The following is a 13507-nucleotide window of genomic DNA, read 5'->3' as shown; positions in this document are numbered from 1 at the left end:
TTTTCAAGAATCAGAAGTTAGTTTTGATTTTTCTGCTTTTTATATTCACTACTTCATTTATTGCCGCTCTAATTTATGTTATTTTCTTTCTAATTGCTTTAGTTTTGGTTTGCTTTTCATTTTCTAGTTTTTTAAGAGGATTTGAGATTTTTCTTCTTTTTTAATATGGACCTTTACAGTTATAAGTAAAAAAGAAAACAAAATGGTTTTCTAGGAGGCAGAAACCTTATGCTAATGAGGCTTGGTTCCAGAGCTCATTCTGCTTCGTGTTCCCATTTGCTGGATTCCTGGTGGGCCAAAGGGAGACCAGGGGGTGTCTTTTTCTAAAGGCAAGTTCTACACTAGAAAGGAAACCAAAGTTACTTACTGTGGCCAAGGAGAAGCATCATTTTCACATGTGGGACTGCACCTTATGATTTTCAGATTAACTACAAATTGAATAGCAGTAACCATTTTACCAGTCTTAGTAACTATTTCCAAGCAGAATTCAGGCAGTTTTCTTCTTTCTTGACAGACTGCCTCAAAACTAATGATGCCGTTCCTCTTCTTGGTGCTGTATGTACATCAGAAGAGAAATAACAGGAAGTCTCCTACAGACTAAGCTGATGCTCCATCAATTAGTTTACTTCAGTGGCTATTTGCAGAGGAAGCCACACAGTATTATTTAAACAGTTGGCTTGGCTGAGGGAGGAGGCCAGGGCCCAAGATCTGAGTTTCATAGCATCTTTCCTTCACAGTACCATACTTCCTGGCCACCTCCATCCCACTGTGCAGGAAATTGGTACCTCAGCTTCTTTTTCATCTTTTCATATCTTATCAATGGAAGAATAAAGGAAGGCTAGAGGGCCAAGCTATGCAGGCACCTGGAGTGTTGTGAATACATGAGTTTGGGATTAACGGGCCTTTAACGTAACTGGCAAAATTAAATGAGTATTAAGTAGTCCGAGTAGTCACATAGAAAGCATTCTCAGCAGAGCTCCTACCCCAGTCCCCTTGTGTTGACTGTTGACTGTCCCCAGACCACCTGTTTCTTACTTGGCCTTCTTTCCCACTGCATCTTCAACTCCAGCAGGGCTCCCTGTTAGGAGAGTACCAGTAGTTTTACTATCTGTGCCATCCAGCTTCTGTTCCCACCCTGCTGTTTATTTCTACTGCATACCCTAAGGTAGTGGGGGAAGACTATGAGTCACCAGAACTACAGATTACATAGGATAAAAGTAACTCAGGAAAGGAAAAGCAAACATTGTATGTTCTCACTGATACGTGGGAGCTAAGCTATGAGGATGCAAAAGCGTAAGAATGATACAGTGGACTTCGGGCACTTGCGGGGAAGAGCGGGGGTGGGGAGAGGGATAGAAGACTACGAATAGGGTGCAGTGTAGACTGCTCGGGCGATGGGTGCATCCAAATCTCACAAATCACCACTCAAGAACTTACTCACGTAGGACACCACCTGTTCTCCAATAGCTTATGGACAAATAAAAATTTTTTAAAAATCATAAGGCCAAAATTTGATGATAAAATGGTCAGCCTTCTGTATCTATGGGTTTTGTGTCTGTGAATTCAATCAACCATGAATCAAAAATATTTGAAAAAAGAAATGGGTGGTGTGTCTGTACTAAACATGTGCAGACTTTTTTTTCCTTTTCAGTATTCCCTAAGCAATACAGCCTAACAACTTTTTGCAGAGCATTTACGTTGTATTGGGTATTATAAGTAATCTAGAGATGATTGAAAGTATACAGGAGGATATGCATAGGTTCTATGAATATGACAAAATTTTATATAAGTAACTTGAGCATCCATGGATTTTGGTATCTGCAGGGAGCAGAGAGATCTGGAACCAATCCCACATGGATACTGAGGGACCACTGTATTAGGGGTAATACTTACAGATTCAGAGACTATCTCTGGATATAGAGAAAACTTTACACACAAAATCCATGCTAACATGCATGTGATCATTCTAGTAAAGATAACAGTAGAATCCTTGATCAAGCATTTAAAACCATTTTACCTTCAGTTCATTAATGTAACGTATATATTGTTTTATTGGCAACTGACCAGGTCCTTTTATTTTTATTTATTTATTTTTGAGTCAGAGTCTCACTCTGTAGCCCAGGCTGGAGTGCAGTGGCAAGATCTCGGCTCAGTGCAACCTCTGCCTCCCGGGTTCACATGATTCCCAGCTAATTTTTGTATTTTTAGTGGAGACTGGGTTTCGCCATGTTGGCCAGGCTGGTCTCAAACTCTTGACCTCAGGCGGTCCACCTGCCTCAGCCTCCCAAAGTGTTAGGATTACAGGTGTGAGCCACCACGCTGGGCTGACCTGGTCCTTATAGCTGAGAAATACCATCTAGTATTATCCTAAGAAGAGAGGTGAAATGGGGAGGAGTAACTTCTCAAAGGGAAGATAAAATGCCTTTTATGAAATGATGCTTCTCCATTGGAGATAAATATGTAAGCAGTTTTGATGTTGCTCTTTTTCTTACTGAAAAGGGAATGAAAAGGTGGAAAAGAAATCATAACTGAAACACATTTTCACTGGAAGAATTCTCTCAAGAAGCATATGATTAAAAAATATTAAAAAGTGATTCTTTAATGCAACTAAACATAGTTAAGTTGGGAAGATGCTAAAAGATCCAGGATATCTCATAAAGAAAAAGTCTAATAACTACAAAAGTAAAATTAGAAGAGTGAAGACTAACAAATTACCAAATTATATCTAGGTTTGACCCTATGTTTTAAAAATGGGTTTACATATGAGTAAAGAAAGCTTTAGGAGAATATATACCAAAATGATTACATCTTTGGCTATTGGAATTGCAGGAAATTTTTCCTTTTTGCATTATCTTTATTTTAACATTTTTTAAACATGAAAACTACATTACTTAAGAAATGGTTAAAATTTTATTATAAAATACTTCTGTTAAATTTTTATTGTATTTGCTACCTTAAATATTTTTAATATTGAAAATATATGAGAACATTGTAAATTACAAGTTTTGAAGTAAAAAATGAGCCTGATCTAATGAAAAAATAGTAACATTGGGAGTTTTACATCTGAGTTTAAGTTCTGCTCTTTTACTAACTAAAAGATCTTCAGTAAATAAAGTAAATGTCCAGATCCTCAATTTTTATCATAAAATAGAGAGTGGGTCAGATAATCGCTGGAGTCTGCTGCCCATCTCCTGTTTTTGAATCTTGAATCAGATGACTGTACAGCTGTGGCAAATTACTGCCACCTAGTGGCAGTTATCTAAAGTGAGCTGGCTGTACTTAAGGGATAGAATCACAGCATCCATGCATACTTCTATCTGCTGAGCATCTATGTGCCAGGCAAATGTCAGCGTTACTGTTTATCCAATTTAGTGTTTTTCTAGATGATGTAAGTTAAGCAACCAAGACAAGAGCTGTTGCATGCTAGCTGTGTGACCTTAAGGACATCATTTAACCTCTTGAGTCTGCCTTTCCATTTAACCTCGAATCTGCTTTCCATGTGAAAAACAAAGTTAATAATATCCACCTTACATTATTAGAAGATCTAGAGATGATGAGTGTAAAGTATCTCACACAGTCCATGGCAAAAAGTATTTGGTCAATAAGTGGTAGTAATTATTGTTAGGAAAGTTACCATCTCTAGCAGGTGAAGTAAGACAAACATAGGCATATGTGATGTGCTATGAAAACACAAAGAAGGCACAAGGTATACTGAAGAAATGGCACAACCAGAGTTCCAACTGACTGGACTATAAAGAAAATGTAAGGAATTGTTGGTAACTTCTCTGCTCTAGAGGGTCCTAAATGTCAGAGAAGCAATGCCAGTCACAGAAGAGTTTTGGACAAAGAATAATATCACTAGAGCCGAGCTGCAGAAATAGTGACATTAATCAAATGTCTGACAAGGAGATTAAGAAGCCAGGTAAGATGCACGGAGGATGGCAAAAGAAAGATGGGTGGAGACCGGGCATGGTGTCTCACACCTGTAATCAAAGCACTTTGGGAGACTGAGGTGGGCAAATCGCTGGTGCCCAGGACTTCAAGACCAGCCTGAGCGACAGTGACACCCAGTCTCTACAAAAAAAAAAAGAAATTAGCCAGGTATGATGGCTGATGCCTGTAGTCCCAGCTACTGGGGAGGCTGAGAGATGGAAGATCACTTGAGCCCAGGAAGCTGACGATGCAGACCTTTGGTAATTACCCTAGACAGTGAGTGCGGCATGATCACTCACTGCACAGCAGCCTGGGCAACAGAGTGAGACTGTCTCAAAAAAAAAAAAAGATGGGTAGAAATGACACTGAAAAACTGCAGAACTGCAGTTTTGAGTGAATCTTTACAAATGAACTACCTGAGACAAAGGGAAGCTAAGATGTGTTTGGTGTCAGGACACCAACCAGCCGCAGCAGTTGTAGGACTAAACTCCAGGGTTCCTGGTCTGGGTCTAATACCCTTTCCCCATCCATGAAAGATGTTAGCCCAAATTTCACTGAGGTCTGAACCGAATATGAGATTGGCCTTCGAGTTGCACATTGTATAACACATAGGAGAGTAACTCTTTGTGACTATTTTCTAATGTGCCAAGGGCTGGAGAGAAAATATGACAAAACACCTTTTTTTTTTTTGAGACAGAGTCTTGCTCTGTTGCCCAGGCTGGAGTGCAGTGGCATGATCTTGGCTCACTGCAACCTCCGCCTCTCAGGTTCAGCCTCCCAAGTAGCTGGGATTACAGGCACATGCCACCACGCCTGGCTCATTTTTGTATTTTTAGTAGAGATGAGTTTTCACCATGTTAGCCAGGATGATCTCAACCTTATGACCTTGTGATCTGCCTGCCTCAGCCTCCCGAAGTGCTGGGATTACAGGTGTGAGCCACCGCTCCGGCCTGGCAAAATACCTTTCTACAAGTTCCTTCTCTTTGAGTATTAGAAAGAACATTATACTTAGAAGAAAAAAATCCCATGTGTGCCCATTTTAAAATCCCTGTGGGATTTATAATAGCTTTTTTTTTTTTGAGATGGAGTTTGGCTCTTGTTACCCAGGCTGGAGTGCAATGGCGCGATCTCGGCTCACCACAACCTCCGCCTCCTGGGTTCAGGCAATTCTCCTGCCTCAGCCTCCTGAGTAGCTGGGATTACAGACACGTGCCACCATGCCCAGCTGATTTTTTGTATTTTTAGTAGGGACGGGGTTTCACCATGTTGACCAGGATGGTCTCGATCTCTCGACCTCGTGATCCACCCGCCTCGGCCTCCCAAAGTGCTGAGATTACAGGCGTGAGCCACCGTGCCCAGCCCACTTTATAATAGCTTGACTTTTAACTTCTTTTTTTTTTTTTTTTTTGATGGAGTCTCACTCTATCACCCAGGCTGGAATACAGTGGCACAGCCTCGTCTCACTGCAACTTCTGCCTCCCGGGTTCAAGCGACTCTCCCACCTCAACCTCCCAAGTAGCTGGGAGTACAAGCACGTGCCACCACACCTGACTAATTTTTGTATTTTCAGTAGAGGCGAGGTTTCACTATGTTGGCCAGGCTGGTCTCAAACTCCTGACCTTGTGATCCACCCAGCTCGGCCTCCCAAAGTGCTGGGATTACAGGTATGAGCCACCATGCCCAGCCTAATGGCTTAACTTTGAGTTAAGAAGAATTTTTTTTTTCGTGGCATCTTAGAGAAGCAGACACTTTTAGAGGTGATGTTCTGACAAATAGTAGCATAGATCAGGACAAATGATGGGAAGTTCTCACAAAATACACTTTGGTGAGAGCAAAGGCAAATAATGATAGAATGCCCTGCAGCTACATGTTTGAAATGGAAACGTTTGTCTTCAGGATGTTAGGGAAAATCGTATTAGAAGACGACTAAGGCTGTATGAGGTTCCTGTCAGATGCGGAGTGTAGGATAATTGTGTCATAGTGAAATAATACGGTTTAGAAAAAAGAAGGTGCTGTTGGCTGAGACTTTGATTATCATAGAAGAGATGAAACACTTTTTCATAGTCAGAAAAATCAATATATAGCCCGAGAAGTCGTTTGATGATAAGGCAACAAAAACTTGAAAGGGCAAGTTAAAAATGTTTCCTAATTCATTTCAGCCTAAACTGATCCCTGCGCCCATCTCACGCTGGCTGCCAGCTCTTTCGCTGGAGAGTGTTACCCTTTCTCCTTGGACTCACTACCCAGACTCCTTGGAATGGAAACTGTGTCAGACTCCAGGGGTGAGTGGGAGGGAAAACGGTGCTGGCAGAGAGAGAGGAAGTGTTTTTCCAATTTAGAGCCAGCAGTAAGTGCTGACACTGTCTCATATGTGTTTGGGGACAATGGCACATGCCAGCGGTAACATGTCCACTTTTCTGTGTCCCTTGCTCAGAGGTGTTTGGCAAGAGGCTGCAGAAGCCACTGCTGCTTGATCCCACCCCCAAATCTCTGAATCTCTTTTCTTTCTCCTGGGAAGATGAAATGTGGACAACATCCAGTTTTATTTTAACAATACCTTTGTATTGTTAACCTCATTATCCAGATGAATTCTCTTCTTATTTCACCACGCATATTTTGAAACAAAAGGTCCTTTCCCTTACAAAAAACTTCACTTCCTCTCTTCATAAGCACACCTTCTGTGAGGCTCGAACATTAACCTCAGCTGACTTCAGAGCTGCACTAAGCAAAGCCTGTGTTTTCTAGGCCAAAGTAGACAAAAAGTGGAGGTAAAGGAGTGGTTGCCAGTTGATGCTGACGAAGATAGGAGAGAGGCTGGGTACCCACGCTAGGCTCCACCCCCTGCACCGCTGTCTTCCCTGGTACAGCTCATCTGGAAATTCAGATTCCTCCGGCCTCTAGGTCACCTCTGATGAGCAGGGGCTGTGACAGCTGCTTAGCCTGGTTACTGTAGTGTGGTTGGGAGAGAAAAAAAATAAATATTAATATTGTTTATTATCTAAAGATAGTTTTGTGTCTATATTGAACATCTCTTGTTTAGAAGGCAAAATAATCATCTGCCACATTTTACTTTGTAGGCATAGAGTATCATCTTCTTTGTTGTTATTTTTTTGAGACAAGAGTCTTGCTTTGCCACCCAGACTGGAGTGCAGTGGTGCTCTCTCTGCTCACTGCAACCTCCGCCTCCCAGGCTCAAGCGACTCTCCTGCCTCAGCCTCCTGAGTAGCTGAGATTACAGGCGCCTGCCACCATACCCGGCTAATTTTTGTATTTTAGTACAGACGGGGTTTCACCATGTTGGCCAGGCTGGGCTCAAACCCCTGGCCTCCAGTGATCCACACACCTTGGCCTCCCAAAGTGCTGGAATTACAGGTGTGAGCCACTGCACCTGACCAGAGTATCATCTTTTAACTGCTTTGTCCCGATATAATTATCTGTGTCCAAATTTTTGGAATTGATTTTCAGAACTTAAGATTACAAGTAATAAAAGGAAGAGAGCTAACGTTTTTAAGTGCGATATACACCACGTGCTATCCCAGTTGTGCTACTTTTATCTGAAAGAGGTATTGTAAACCTGGGGGCGGAATTTACTCCTAGCGTGAAAACTGGTCTCTTTATTTTTAGGGAGTCAGCAAACCATTCTCATGGGCTACTCAAATGTTAGAGTAGGATCTTAGAGCTCAAAGACTTGCTTGGGCAGGCTGAGAAGGAGAGGCGGAGAGATGGGAGGGGCTCAGGAGTTGATGAGGCGGGGTGGTTAGCAGGGGGAGGGAACGCCAAAATATGGCAGGAGGCTCATCAGAGAAAGGACCAGTGAGAAATTTCCTGCGGCAAGGTATGCCAACACACTTCTCCTTTTAAATTTCTATTATGGAAATTTCTAGCATATACAAAAGTAGGATGAGAAGCGTAATGAACCCCGTGTAGTCATCACTCAGCTTTAACAATAATCCTCTCACAGCTGATTTTGTTTCTTTGGTATCCCCACCTACTTCCCACTCCCAACCCCCAGTGAATTATTTTGAAACAAATCCCAGACATTGTATCACTTCACGAATTACATTTTAATCTGTTTTCCGAGCCATCTGTGCTGTAGCTCCCCTCTTATTACCCAAACTTCAGTCAAATCCACTCCTTTAGTGTCAGCAGGTCTTTAGAGGGGGGCTAAAAGCAAAAGAGTTTGCATCTGGGCCAAAGTGGGTGAAGAGCAGTGAGAAGCCTAATGCTCAGCTGAGATTAAGAATAAGCAGAGCTCCTGAGAATCCTTGAAAGGATTGAAAGTGAAGGGTTGGACTAGTTTTTCTTCAGAAGTCAGATGAGAGCTTTATACAGGAGAGAGAGAGAGAGAGAGAGTGAGAGTGAGCGCGCGCGTGTGTGTGCTGTTATTAAAGAGTGACTCTAGAAGACCGGAAGACCTGGGGACAGCCAGACAGCTGGCGTTTGGGTTGCAGTTGCATTTTCCAAGTTTCCTTTCCTTGCAAGGAAAGAAAATACTAAATTTAAACACCATCTTTCAATTTCTCAGTCAATAATTTCCTTTTCTGTCTCTTTCACAAATGCAGTTTCAAGACATCAATGCAAGGCATTTATTTTCTACGGCGCCTTTCAGAAACATGAAATCACTGAAGGAGCGTTGTTAAGCAATTCCAGTCCCAGTTAGGTTTGCAGCTGATGTCTATGTAGCGTTGGTTAAGTCACTGCTCTTTAATAACTTGTGGTGAAACTAGCAAAAACTGTGAAAAGTGGACCTAGATACTTGCAAAATTACCCTGTAGCAGTCTCAAGGTAAGAGAAAGGAAAATATGGACAATAATTGAAATCAATACAATTTTGTCAAGTTAATAATGCCTTTAAGATTATAGATAAACAGCCGAGCATGGTGGCTCACGCCTGTAATCCCAGCATTTTGAGAGGCTGAGGTGGGCAGATCACCAGGTTAGGAGTTCAAGACCAGATTGGCCAACATGGTAAACCCCAACTCTACTAAAAAATAAAGAAATTACCTGGTGGCTCCTGTCTGTAATCCCAGCTACTCGGGAGGCTGAGGTAGGAGAATTGCTTGAACTGGGACCTGGGAGGCTGAGGTTGTAGTGAGCCGAGATCACACCACTGCACTCTAGCCTGGCCTGGGCTGCAGAGCGAGGCTCCATCTCAAAAAGAAAAAAAAAAAAAAAAGATTATGGATAAAGAGAGGAATCGGGGACTTGAAATGTCATCTTCTCTTTAGATGCATTTAGACAGTTGATAATTGCCAAATAAGTTTAATGTGAGATAGACTGCGACCTTTTATTTGCATGCAGACAGCGTGAGTTACAGCTGAGTTATTTCCTTATTTATATATAATAGAAAAAGAATTTTTCTTTGAGAAAAGAAAATGGCAACTTTACTATTTTTATAAGATGTGTTTCTATCTTAAAAAGAAGACAGAGGCTGGCTGGGCGCAGTGGCTTACACCTGTAATCCCAGCACTTTGGGAGGCCAAGGCAGGCAGATCACTAGGTCAGGAGTTCGAGATCAGCTTGGCCAACACAGTGAAACCCCACCTCTACTAAAAATAAAAAAGTTAGCTGGGCGTGGTGGTGGGCACTTGTAATTCCAGCTACACCGGAGGCTGAGGCAGGAGAATTGTTTGAACCCCGGGAGGTAGAGGTTGCAGTGAGCCAAGATCATGCCACTGCACTCCAGCCCTGGCAACAGTGCAAGGCTCCATCTCAAAAAAAAAAAAAAAAAAAAAAAAAAGCTAGAGATTGTATGGGGGCAACAAAAATTATAAGCAATATTAAGACAATATGTTGAAAATATTACAATCTAGAGGACTTAGGAAATAGTATCTAGCAACCACTAGATGTCACTTGATGTTTACTTTTTTGTAAAAGGTGTAGTTTTTCTTTGTTTTTGTTTTTTATGATTTATCTGCAATTATAAGTCTACAGTTCTCAGTGGGTCCAAACTGGCAGAAAACAAAAATGCTGCAATATTTGAGTGAAAGCAGGCAAGAGTCATTAGAAGAGAACAATGATTTTAACTTTAAATGAGATTTGGGTGGCTGCAGGGTTTGTATAATCTCTCCTGGTGTTTGTAAGGACCAGCACAGCCAGCAGCTTTGCCCTCCTGCTGTGTTTAAAAAAAAATGGAAACTTGTAATGAACAGCTAGATTTTTCCTATCTTCCTTTTTTTTTTCTTCTCCCTCCTACCTCATTTTTAGGCGAATGTAACTTTTAAAATGATTGCCCTTTAATGAGGTTACTTGAAGCTTTTTAACATCAGTCCTTCTTTGTTCAAATTTCTACCCACAAATTAAAACTGTTTTAATCCTCATTATCTCAGTAAAGTGCACCGTGATAAAAGTAAATGGTGAAGATGCCTAGAAATGTCCGGGGGTGGGAGAGGGGGGAAGTGTTTTCTGGGATTATCCACTTCCTGTATTTGCTAAAACTCTAATAATCAGTTCCAGTAGAGACCATGTATCCTGGGGTTTTGTTTTGTGTAACAGCTATATGTTTATTTTTTTAAACTGTCATTGTATTTTGGCTTCATGATGGTTAAATGAGTCTCAGTATTAAGTAAACTTCTCTGACCCTGCCTATTTCCTGTCTTGTCAAACCTTTCCTTGTAAGAATAACAGTGTTCTTTTATTTGGTAGTGTGCAGCGTGATGTTTTTGGCATGGCCAACATTTTTGACTTGCAAAAATTTGTGACCTCAAGTGTGAGAGAAGTGAATGCTTTCTTCGGTACCACATAGGGTCTCAATCTTAAAAAGTATCTTGTTGCATATACGTTAGAGTTGTGAAAGAATTATCAGCATGTTTATTTCCCAAACATCAAAAAAAAGAAATAGTTTTTTTTCTAAGATACTAAAACTATTAAACCAGTGAATACTTAGTGAACATTTTGTTGCTACTAAACTTACATGATTTCTCAAACTGGCCTAGTTATATGAAGACACAGAGCTTTTATTTATCATGTTCTAATAATCCATATTTTTGAACATGTATTTTCAAATCAACACACATTATATGGGAGACGAGTATTGCTATTCCAAGTCTCAGAACGGAAGAAATACCTTTGTTGCCTCATCCTTATATACCCAGGTCTATTTAGTTGTGAAATGGATTCTATAACGTAAGAACCATCAAAATCAAAAGTCTCAATCAAACACCCCTCCTTTTTTTTTTTTTTAAAGATAGCTAACTATTTGTTAGCATTTTTCTCTATCTTTTGGTTTGTTTTTCAGTAATGTGGACATTATGAGAATAAAATAATGGAAAACATCTCTTGCATTTGAAGATTGATAACTGCTAAATATTTATTTTGAAATATTAAGAATTAGTTAGAATTTGAAGGAAGTAGATTGTATTGATTTGAAGGTGTCATGAATAAATTCCTATAATCACGTAGCAGTAATTCTCAAAGTCTTCGCTAACAAAAATCTAAATATCTGCAGCAGATGGAATTTGATAAAAATACCACCAATGAGTAGTTTTTTGTTTTTTATCATTGGCTAGAAATATAGTTCTAATAAAGAGCCTGTTATATAGGCAGTAACAAAGAAAAAGTTGAGGACTAAAAAGATACATTCACCATTCTAGTATGGAATATTTTTTCTCAAAATGTCTGAATCACAGAACTAAAAGCTTAATTGAAGATTTTTTTTTTTTTTTTTTTTTTTTTTTTTGAGACAGAGTTTCACTCTCGTTACCCAGGCTGGAGTGCAATGGCGCGATCTGGGCTCACCGCAACCTCCGCCTCCTGGGTTCAGGCAATTCTCCTGCCTCAGCCTCCTGAGTAGCTGGGATTACAGGCACGTGCCACCATGCCCAGCTAATTTTTTTGTATTTTTAGTAGAGACGGGGTTTCACCATGTTGACCAGGATGGTATCGATCTCGACCTCATGATCCACCCGCCTTGGCCTCCCAAAGTGCTGGGATTACAGGCTTGAGCCATCGCGCCCGGCCTTTAATTGAAGATTTTAAGCTTAAGTAATATGGTGAAAACCCATCTCTATGAAAAATACAAAAATTAGCTGGACATGAGGGTGCATGCCTATAGCCTGTAGTCCCAGCCATTCAGGAGGCTGAGGTGGGAGGATTGATTGAGCCTGGGAGTTCGAGGCTGCAGTCAGCCGAGATCACACCATTGCATTCCAGCCTGGGTGACAGAATGAGATCCTGTCTTAAATTTTTTTTTTCCTAGACCTTTCATCAAACTTCCTTTTATTGTTCATTGTCATTAAGTATTTATTTTCCAAAGCCGAATCCAGGGAGACTTAAATTGTATTATCAAGATTTATTTCATTTATACCACACACATATACCTTTCTGTACCATAGTCTTAAAACACTATTGTATTGTCTCTCTTTTTTTAAAAAAAATATACAGTAATACTTGAAATTGTGTTAGCATTTTAACTAGCTCAGTACCTATTTTTTTTCCACATTGGTGGTTCTAATAGGCTTCCAGAAGTAGTAGGTATAACCCCTTGTAGCCACGGATTGCCTTATTTAAATAAAGGGACCATGTTTTCTTTAATAGAACCTAATTTTTAAAAAAACACACTTAAATTGCACAGTAGTGATTTAAAATAATAACTAAAAGTGATTACACTGAAAAGTTCTAAACTAGTACAATACTATCATGCCATTAGCTGTGATGGAGCTGAAAGCTGATAGAACTTACACTTGTATCTCGTAACTCTGCATCCTTTGAAGTAAGCACTGGTGGCTGACCGAGTTTGGTGTCCCGGCTTTTTGGATCTCTAAGAGGATTACAGTGTGATTTTATAACCCGCCACAAATTCCTCTCTATGCAACTTACTACATGCTATGTATGTGTTTGTAATACATCAGTTGGAGCATGTGCCTGTAATCCCAGCTACTTGGGAGGCTGAGGCAGAAGAATCACTTGAGCCCAGGAGGTGGAGGTTGCAGTGAGCTGAGATGGTACCACTGCACTCCAGCCTATGGGACAGGGAGAGACTCTGTCTTTAAAAAAACTTAAAAACAACAACAACAACAACAACAACAAAAATTGGAATCAATGTGTTTTGAAATGAGTCATTTTAGTTTTTATTTCTCAGTTTTTTGAAATTTTTAAAATTGTTTCAGCATAGTGCTGAAATACTTTATGTATGTAATGTAGAAGTCAATACGACAATAAAAATTAGAGTCCTCTGTCTACCCCTCTCCACTCTGAGTCCAAACACTTTCAACTGTTTGTGATTTACTTTCATGTTCCTAAATAATATGCGCATTTGCTTGTTTCCTTTTGTTTCAAATACAGACAATTTCTACTGGTTTTCTTCTAGGGCTGATGAGAATTTAGCTTTCTTACCATACTCCCCTGGCTGTACTCCCCCCATGCCCTCACTTTGTCCTTTCTCTCATCCTCCCAACATAATCATCTAACAATATTCTGGCTAAAATTTATAGCTGAGCCATATAATAGTATACTATGGTAACATGTTTATGTAACTTTTTGTGGGTTTCTTTTTTTCATTTTTATTTCATTAATAATAGCTTATTTTTTGTTGTTGTGAACTCCTCTCCAAATTCTTTGATAGAATGGTGATACTT

This window comes from Saimiri boliviensis, chromosome 2 (assembly GCF_048565385.1).
Source record: "Saimiri boliviensis isolate mSaiBol1 chromosome 2, mSaiBol1.pri, whole genome shotgun sequence".
Taxonomy (NCBI): domain Eukaryota; kingdom Metazoa; phylum Chordata; class Mammalia; order Primates; family Cebidae; genus Saimiri; species Saimiri boliviensis.
The sequence above is the reverse complement of the archived record's forward strand: the minus strand, read 5'-3'. Positions refer to the sequence as shown.